The sequence below is a fragment of the Alligator sinensis genome, unplaced genomic scaffold (assembly GCF_000455745.1).
Source record: "Alligator sinensis unplaced genomic scaffold, ASM45574v1 scaffold1115_1, whole genome shotgun sequence".
NCBI lineage: Eukaryota > Metazoa > Chordata > Crocodylia > Alligatoridae > Alligator > Alligator sinensis.
The window spans coordinates 672,556-679,295 of record NW_005842317.1 but is presented as its reverse complement, the minus strand read 5'-3'; the positions used below and the strand labels follow the sequence as shown (position 1 = coordinate 679,295).

Here is a 6,740-nt window from a genome sequence, read left to right as displayed (position 1 = left end):
ATGCATTCCAAGTTAAGGCTGGCCTTGCTGGCTGCGGTCTGGCATTGGCGGCTCATGTTCATCTTGGAGTCAATATTGACTCCAAGATCCCTTTCCACCTCTGTGCTTTCAAGATTCATCTTGTATGCATGCTGCGGATTCCTTCTCCCAAGGTGCAGCACCCTGCATTTATCTACATTATCTAGTACTTCACATTTCTACCAAGTGTTCACCTTGGTAACGCCTAATTTATTCTTTCTTCATCTTGGAGCATGGTCTTAGTTTGCATTGCTCCTGGCACAATTTGTCGTTCAAAGTAGGGGAAAATTGACAGAGATCTGCTTTATTCACTCTCTGAATTCTGATTTATCAACACTCTATTACATGAATCTGTGCATAATGTAACAGGACATTAAAACTGGCTCAGGCCAGAGCCTGTTGTAGTTATTGTTATCCACAACATCCCCTTTGGTTACAAGCAGCCTGGAAAGCTCTTCACTGACCTCGTGTAAGTGCACCATCCTGCTTCTTTGCAACTATAGAAGAGAAATAATTATCGAGTATGTCTGCCTCTTCTAAATACTTAACAATTATATTGTCTCCATCTGGTAATAGATCTATATAACTGCTGAGAACTCTTCTGTTCTTGATGATAATTTAAAAAAAAAATTCTTACTTTCCTTAGCTTTGCCAGCCATGGATTTCTCTCTGGTGTCTTTAGGTTCCACTATCCATTTTCTATGCTTCATAATTCTTTATTTATTTAACTTACTATGCCCTATTTGCCTTTTTCTTTTTTTATCAACTGGCATGCATTGCTTTCTTATTTCTAAGTCCTGTGGTTGCTTTGCCATTGAGCCAGGGCACACTTCTTTTTCATTGAATTTGTGTCTTTTGACCATAATCTCTTTTAAAAGAAACACAAAAAAAATCCTAATTTTCTGTCAATTTTTCATCACAGTCAGTTTTACTCAACATTTTTCTCATCTATAAGAAATTTGCTCCTTTAAGACTATGTGTATAGGCTGGTTTTAAAACTGGGGTATACAATACTGATTAGGAGTCCCCTCTATTTGTCCCTATTAAATGTAATTGGGTCATGATCACTGGTTCACAAACAAAGCTCAGTGGTCTGTATCTGTCATAATGATGACTAAAAGAGTTACCTTACATTGCATTTTGATAAATTAGCATGCATAATTTCTAGATTCAATTAAGTTTTATTACTGGCCTTGTGGGATCTCCAGTGGATGTTTCCCAGATTGAGGTCCCCCATAACAACTCAGTTTTTCTTTTTACACTTTACAGGAGCGTTTTAGAAGCAATTCCTCCAGTTCTATGGACTGATTCAGTAACTTGTAACAACCCTGTCCCCAGCACTCTTTTCTGAGCTTTGCTCATAAGCTGTATAAAAATATTACTGCAGAGGGGAATACTAAATTGGTGAACAAATGCATGAAATGTGAATTCACTTTCATGAAAGTTGCAGTATTACCAGGCCTGAAGCTGATGTTCTTTATTTATCCATAGGATACATTCATCATAAGCAGCACAGGCTCCTCTACCTTGGGCTGATATTGGCTTTTCTTTTTGCACAATCAACCAAGATGCCCACATTTTATCTTTTGCTCTGTGATTGCCATTTCATCTATGCCATCATGTGGCAGCTTCTGGTTAAGCTGTGAATCTTGTCCTAGATATAAAACTAAGTTTGTTTTATATCCAGGACACTCCCCCCCACTGTAGCCCACCTGGGCAGCAACCCACAGACACCCACCCCACCGCCTGCCCCCAGCACCATGCTCACTGCAGGCAGTTTTCAGAAAAATACTTTATCATCCTCACAACAAATGGATTCCCCCTCCCCAGCACCAGAGCCCCTCCACCACCCACCAATAAAACACCCTCTTCCTATGCAAACTATTTACAAGTAGCTGAAACCCGCAAAAAATTTGTGATTAAATTTTTATTGCAAAAGTATTTCTTTAAATACAGGATTTTTAGTGATCCTTTGACCAACTACCTTAACAGAATCAAAACTTCTCACCCTTGAAAAGGCTACATAAAGCTGTCCATGTTGAAACACAGGCTTAGGAATATAAATACATATTTTGTGAAAAGTCTGACCTTGTGACTTGCTTGTAGTCATAGAATAAGATGGCCCATGTACACGTGACTAAGGGAAATTGTGACTAATGTGAGGAAATTGCCCTTTTTAGTATTTTAATTGCCCTTTTTAATTATTTAATTGTGTAATGATTTAAACATGTAACAGTTTAACTAACAACCTAAAAGTTAAGTGGTCTCTAAGCCATGACCAAACTCCTGTACTAGCCAGTTTTCCTCCACTAAATTTGTAATGCCATTCTTGTCTCTCTCCCACCCTCTCAACCAGACCTCACCTTGCATGTAACATGCACTCACACTAAGCATAGGCACTGCGGTGTCAGCTGTTCTGGCCTGTAAAAGCACAGCACATCTGAGGGCAATAGGTCTAGGGTCAAGTAGCAAGGGTGAGCTCACTGGGGAGCCGAGTACACAAATGTAAATCAATCCTCTCAGGGTTTTGGGTATTTCAAGAGTCCTGGCTTAACAAGAAGGAAACACAGTTGGCAAAAAACAAAATTGCTGCTTGTAAAGCGCTAGGCAGGGAATTTCAGACCCAAACAGGTTTCTGGTCAGCACAATCCCCATTCCTCTTTCCTGGAATAACCCAATACCCCTCTACACAGCTAAACTGAAAGCTTATCTACACAGAGAACTTAGTGCAGTGTAAGCCAGGGCATGTTTTTGGTGAGCACCTGGGGTATCTACACAATTAATTAGTGCACTAGCTAATGAGTAATAAATTCACACCCAAGCTCCCTCTGATTTCCTAGTGGACACATGCCCTAAACAGGCTCAGCTGCCCCTGTGGCCCTAAATGTAACCAATTTCCCAGTGGAGAGGGTGTTTCTGACTTGACTGAGAATTAAGTATGACCAGTAGGTGAGAATTACCCTAGTTTTCAGAAGCTCCATTTAAAGCAGTGATTCTCAACTAGCAGCCTTGAGATCCTTTCAAGGGTGTCATACCATATTAGCACTGGTAGGTGTGCAAACAAGATTCGCAAGATAAACCCAGAGATTTCAAGTTGGAATCTATAATGTTAAAAACATTCAGACCTGTTGTGGGCTTTCTGAGTTATCTGGAACAGAAGAATTATTCTATTACTTTTCTGTAGTCAAAAAAGTAAGTGAAAACTAAGAGCTGATATTTTTCAAGGGGTGCCCCAAGCCTAAAAAGGTTGAGAGCCACTGATTTAGAGGCACTAAAACAGCTGATTATTCCCTCTCTTCCCTTACTCTCCCTCTCTCCTGCCCCCTGGCAGGCTTCAAAAGATCCATAGCAAGATCTTTGTCTCATTTCTGAGCCTAGACTGGGGTCAGCACTACAGTCAGCTTTGGACACTAACATAATATATATTTAATCCCACTGTTATCCCATTGCACTGTTACCCACATCACACATGGACTGTAATCTGCTGTTTGACTAGCTTAATTTTTATTTTCCAGCAGAAGTGAGAGACTTAGACATAAATAGTTCCAAGAAAGTATCATGTATGTATTGCTCTTTATTTAATAGTTTTGCTTCCTTGGTTTAGTACAAAACATCATTCTTTATTCCTATCTAGGAGGAGGCCACCATGCTGTTATTAGGTCAACTGCACCATGTGTTTAAAATAACATCACACTGAACAGGAGCACAAGCTGAACCAGAAGGTTCATAGTTTAAGTGGGCAGATCCCCAGGGCTATTTTTAAATATTAGGGTCAGGGTCAGGTTGCACTGCTGCATTAACATGAGTGTTAACTTTGGTTGTCAGCCCTGGACTTAGACTGACATCCTGGCTCTGAAGGCACAGTCATCTGGCAATGAGAGCCAAGGACCAAGACAGATGGGAGGAACTGAAGGAATACTTAAGACATATGAGAAGTTAGGTCTTTTGTTGTTCAGGGCTCAGATTGTAAACCTGATAGAAGAGCTTCCAGTTCATCTATAGGCACCTCTTTTCAATAGGACACACTTTCTATGCCAGTGTTTCCCAAACTTCTGATACCAGGGGTGCAGTTTTTTTTTCTGGATTAAAATCAAATAGCACACTTCATTCAGTGGTCTGCAGGCCTGATCCTGCTGCATGGGGTTGGCACACCCAGGGCCTCATCCAGTCCACTGCGTTGGCAGCACACTTAGTAAGTGCGCGGTGGCACACCCTTTGGGAATGCTCTTCTATGACTTTCATTCCTTTTGTCCCAGTAACAGGCTGGTCTGTTCCTTATAGAGGGAACAGTCAGCTCTGTTGAGAGCCTAGCTGCAGAGCATTTGGGTAGGCAGGGAGTGTCTGCCTTGCTAAGCTAAGAGTTTTAAATAGCACCGAGAAGAGAAAGCAAGAGAGGAGGAAGCAAGTTGTGAATGCAACTGGTTGTTACGAGAAGGGGGTCAGGATACTTTGCTGGGAGTCAGAGCCAAATGATTCTTCCTTGAGTGCCTGGGCCAAGGCAGAAGGTTTTTGTTTTGTTTGCTTATTTGTTGGCCTGTTTGTTGCCTAAAGACAGTGTTCCTTGAGAGGATTGGCTAAGGAGCTCCTTGGTGAGTAAAGCCTGCCTGCAGAGGCCAGCAGGCTAGGGACCAAGCTTACAGGCCATTCTTCCGTTCTGCCCCCATCTCCCCTTCACTTTAGTAGTCAGTGCAGTGGCATGGATTTCAAAACCACATCTGGATTAGCACAACCTGGATTGCTATAACTAACCCACTGATTCTGAGTATACCAGATGTTTATACATCCCTTTCCAGCCTTTGTCATCCTGTATGCAGTTTGCTGTTTACCTTAGATTTGTTTCTGTAATATTGTTTCCTTTTCTGTGTTTTCCTTCTGTGATTATAGGCATATAACTCTTTCTCAAGTGAAATTGCTCTGCATGTATTCCGATTTAATTGTCCAGGTCTGCAAAGTTCTAAGTGGGTTCAACTCTCTATGAATGTAGGAAGATCTGAGGGTACTGAGCTCACAGGACTGGTCCCTGCATATCATTTTTATTTATTTATGCTCATTTCAATATTGTCTCTAAACCTTGTTGGGTTTTACAGTCAGTAATACCTCACAAAATCTGCAAAAATATATTTTAGAAATTGTATTCTGTATCTTTTATGTTTTCACCCTTCTCTCTTATTGCAAGGGACCATTACATAAAAGAATCTTGCTTTTAAGCATTTATCTGTATGTGCTCCTTCTTCCCCATCAGCTCTGAAAATCTTCTATCTGTGACATCATCTCTGCTCATCCAGCTGATTGTTTTATATTTATATTTAAATGCCTTTAACAATCAGTCGCAGGTGAAGGGAAACCCTAGACCTCTAATAGCAAAATCTCTCCCTTTGGTAACTGGGGACCAAATTGTGGTCTTTAGCTACTGTCCTAAGTAGGAGCTGTTGAAAAACTGCAATGCCTTACATGAAGCATTCTACATGTGCACATACCGCTGCAGCCTACCTGCTTGAGACCCAGGGAGATGAGGGTGTGTGGTCATTGTCCTTACTTTTCTTTGTCTTGTCTTACTGTCCTTTGGGGGAGTATAGAAACTTCTTCCCTCAGTCTGCCCAAATGCAAGGATCTCAGTCATGCTTGTATGGAGGACAGCTGTATAAAGCAAGAGAAGCTTGCTGTGGGTGGTAACCCACATGACCAAATGATGCAGCAAGTCCAGTAGGCCCCCAGTGCTTGGCACGTTGACAGCCTGTGATATGTTACTCCCAGTTGATAGTGTGGTTAGTGTCTTGGAAAAGTCCTTCAGTGTTTCTCTCTTCTTATTCATGCAACTTCTGGCCTAATCACTCCTCCAAATCCTACAGCCTACATTCAGTTAAGTCAGATGTTGTGGATGCTGTTTCTTGTGTCCTGGCACAGGAAGGCTTACTCTGATTTTTTATATATATATATTTTTTTTAAATTCAAAGAAGAAAAGCAGCTGCTAGGACTTGGGTCTGCGATTGTGTAGGCATCTGGGACGGTTAGCTAGTGTGCTTAATTGCTGTGAACTGGCTAATGCAATAGTGGCTGTGTATTAAACTTTGTGTAGGACTGTAGTCTACTGTGGATGACCTTGACACATTTGTAGATGGTGGCTGAGCAGGCTTTGATATGTAAGCAATCCAGCCTTTTTGCCTATTTTTTGGATTAATTAATGCCATTTCTGAGAAACTAAGTAACTTCTTAATTTTGGTGGGAAGGCATGGGGGGTGGGGTGCTTACCTCCTCATGCAGGCTACAGCGGCACTGACACAGCTGCTGTTGCCTCAGTGCAAGATCCCTCAGTACAGTCTGCAGTAGTAGTGCAGGTTCTCTAGGGGTTGCCATTTTGGTGACCCCCCTGAATCAACACCTAGAGCCAGTGCCCTGGTTGCACCCCCCCACCCCCCCCAAAGTTATGCTACTGTTTGTCAGAGAATCGCTGTGAGTTACAGGAATGCAGCTAGGGCCTAGACTGCTGCAGGGTTCATAGATTCATAGATACTAGGGTCAGAAGGGACCTCAATAGATCATCGAGTCCGACCCCCTGCATAGGCATGAAAGAGTGCTGGATTTAGATGACCCCAGCTAGATGCCTATCTAACCTCCTCTTGAAGACCCCCAGGGCAGGGGAGAGCACCACCTCTCTTGGGAGCCCATTCCAGACCTTGCCCACTCTAACTGTGAAGAAGTTCTTCCTAATGTCTAGTCTAAAT

The 6,740-nt window shown here is 42.1% G+C and overlaps 1 long non-coding RNA gene across 1 annotated transcript in view; it reads right to left on the bottom strand.

Moving 5' to 3' along the window:
• The window catches only part of LOC102378073, a 31,112-nt gene extending 28,958 nt beyond the window's left edge, over positions 1-2,154 (bottom strand). Inside the window, exon 1 of the long non-coding RNA XR_324426.2 lies at positions 2,107-2,154. This is a non-coding gene — a long non-coding RNA (uncharacterized LOC102378073). The remainder of the gene's footprint in view (positions 1-2,106) is intronic.
• Between the last annotated feature and the right edge of the window lie 4,586 nt (positions 2,155-6,740).